General features: G+C 36.8%; 1 long non-coding RNA gene across 1 annotated transcript in view; it reads left to right on the forward strand.

Annotated features, from left to right (window-relative positions):
• LOC117113237 overlaps nt 1-1,737 on the forward strand; it is a 4,610-nt gene extending 2,873 nt beyond the window's left edge. The window contains exon 2 of the long non-coding RNA XR_004446168.1: nt 1,643-1,737. This is a non-coding gene — a long non-coding RNA (uncharacterized LOC117113237). The remainder of the gene's footprint in view (nt 1-1,642) is intronic.
• The last annotated feature ends 1,210 nt before the right edge of the window (nt 1,738-2,947 follow it).

Genomic DNA, 2,947 nt, shown 5'->3' on the forward strand with positions numbered 1-2,947 from the left:
CCCCCCCTCCATTTTTTTAAGAAAAAAAAAAAGAAAAATATATTCAAATTGAAGTGCGAGAGTGTAATTTCCGGCCATCTAGAGATGCTTTAATCATAAATTTTCTTACCTCAGCCCCAACCATGGTGGGGCTGAGATGGATGGTTCCTCGGTCTGTGAAAGTCCCTCCCTGGTTCACCTCTCTTTCGAATTCCTGGATCTGCCACTGTTGATTTATTATATAATTATTTTTGCGCTTATTTATAATGCGTCTATTGCAATTTTCACTTTATCCTCTCAAACAGTCCTAAGAACATTCAGATTGCGCTACTTCACAGTGGGATTCGCCCCCTTGACCCCGCCGGGGTCATACGTAATTCGCATAACGGCTCACCCCCTTTCAAAATCGTGGCTACGTCCCTGGATTGAACAAGGAGAAAGAAATAATAAGTACTTCTTTGGTCATGAGAAAAGTAGCAAAGCAAAAAGATAAAATGAGTTAAAAAAGTCTGATGAATCGTACACGTCTGCTATGACAGGTGAAACACTGGAGAACAAGTTAATTTACTCACATTTCTACTCGACTTTCTAGATTCCTTATATTATATATTGAAGAGACTGAAATTTATTCAATATGGTTGCAAATGGGCAATTGGTCTTTGAAATGGATGATAATTGCTGCGAAGCAGCCAATTCATATTCTTGACAGCAATTTGACCTCTGAAAGGTCATTGTTTGTCAAAAAACAAGGGCCTAAGACGACTGAAAAGCGGATTTTCCTTCTTTCGTTCTGCCGGGTAAAATCAATTACTTTAGGCGACGTTTGTAGACTAACTAACACGTACCAACGTCCGCATGTCGCGCTAGCCTTATCTACTCTAGGCCTAGACTAGCTAGGATGGAACAGTATAGGCCTAGCCTTGAAGAGACGAAGGTCCCAAAGAAAAACAACGTCGCTCCTTGATAGCTAACATTGTCTATTTAACATCACAATAATTCATTATTAGACCTATAGTTGTTTTTTGAATTGTACTCCACAATCTCAGCCGATACCTCGCACAACTCGAGTAACGTCTCGTATCTAGTCGTGACATCATGGCTCGCTGGCTCACACTTGCGATGTCTTGCACTTGTGATCAGATAACACGCTGGCTCGCACTTTGGCAACACTCTTTGGCAGTCAACTTGCCCCTAGAAAACCCGCCCTTGGAAACTTGCCCCATAAAAAAATTTACACTTCCTAGACCATGCAGTCTTCAAAATAAAAATTGTAACCTTTGGTAATCAACTACATTTTCCACATACATAGAAATTTTTGAAACTCTATTTAAAAAAAACCTAAACCATAATTCACCACTATAGACACTTTTGACAAAAATGAAAAATTACGACTTTGTTACCCAATGAGAAGTGTTCTAATATAGACAATGGGTTGTGTCTCATATTATTTGTTATATTTTTATTATTCCTTATTTTCACAAGAACATTTATTATGCATTTGTACTTCGCAGCACTTCACTTGCAATTTGCAATTTCTAGTTAGGAAATATATTATGTACCCCATCTGTACTTCCCATCTGTGCCATATACCATAAGAGTGATATGTTATTGCAAAGGAAAATTGCTCACTTACTAAATATTTTTATATTTCTGTAAAATGTAGGATGGGGCAACGGCATTGTACGTAAGTGCTCAAAATGGTCATACAGATGCGTGTGAAGTTCTTATTCAATCAGGAGCCAACAAGGATATTCAATTTAAAGTAAGTGTGATGTTTCATTTTTTTTGTTGTCTATTAAATTTTTGTATATCATATATTTAAGAGACTGAAATTTATTTGATATTTTTGCAAATGGACAATTTGTCTTTGGAATGCACTATAATTAGAAAATATATGATGTACCCAATCTGTACCAGATACCATAACAGTGATTATAAAGCAAAAGTGCTCACTTATTAAACATTTAAAAAAAAGAAAAAAGAAGAGGTGGGCTTCAATTCTAATTGGGCTTCTTCTCGATATTATGTCCATTGGATTTCAATTCGAAGTTTTATAGTCCTACGTCCAGATTGAATTTTTGGTGATCCGCTAACACTAGTGGATTACCTCTTGTTATTGTCAGGATCATCATCATCTTCATCTTCTTTTTTGGTGATCCGCTAACACTAGCGGATCACCTCTTGTTATTGTCAGGATCATCATCATCATTGGTGATCCGCTACACTAGCGGATCACCTATTGTTATTGTACGAGATCCTTTTTTTTTATTCTACCTTTCCTTCCATTTTTGTTCGCACGATATCTCAAAAAATGCCACGGGTTTACGCACAATCGCTATCAACGAACATTTGGCTTGGTCTGGAATAGTCATGGTAAGCTTTTCAACACGCTCAGTCATGCGTGACGTCAACTACGCACAATTTTGCGTTAGTACATTATCGATCATATCAGCCTAACCAATTGATATTTCGAAACCGTATTAAGTAAGCATTAACTTTAGGTTAATGTTGAATGTACTGTACCCTAATTTTTTATTAACGCGCGCGCACGCATGCGTCAAAATTTCAAAATGCTTGAAATTACTTTTTGACTAAATTAGAGCACGTTTCAGGCCATTTTGAGCATTTCAAAATTTTTCATTATTTTCCACTATGCGCGCGCACTTTTACTTGCGCAATACGTATGGAAGTTAGAAATTAGGTTTTTTTTACATATTTTGGGTTCCTGACATTGTTTTCACAAATTTGCATTCTTTTCGATCATCTTTTTGGCCAATAGCAATGCCGTACGTGCGCATCAAACAGGTATCTTTCCGCGTATTTGTGCCGCTATACAGTGAAATTATGCTAAAATCAGACCTATTTTTAATCAGTTATGGCTCCTTAGGTTGAAAGGTGACCCCCAATTTTTATTACATATTCTGAAAGCACATAAGTTGTAAATATGATTTTATAGATCATAATGGCT

Source organism: Anneissia japonica, unplaced genomic scaffold (genome assembly GCF_011630105.1).
Source record: "Anneissia japonica isolate Jap-2015-1 unplaced genomic scaffold, ASM1163010v1 scaffold287866_len144376_cov102, whole genome shotgun sequence".
NCBI classification, from domain to species: Eukaryota; Metazoa; Echinodermata; class Crinoidea; order Comatulida; family Comatulidae; genus Anneissia; species Anneissia japonica.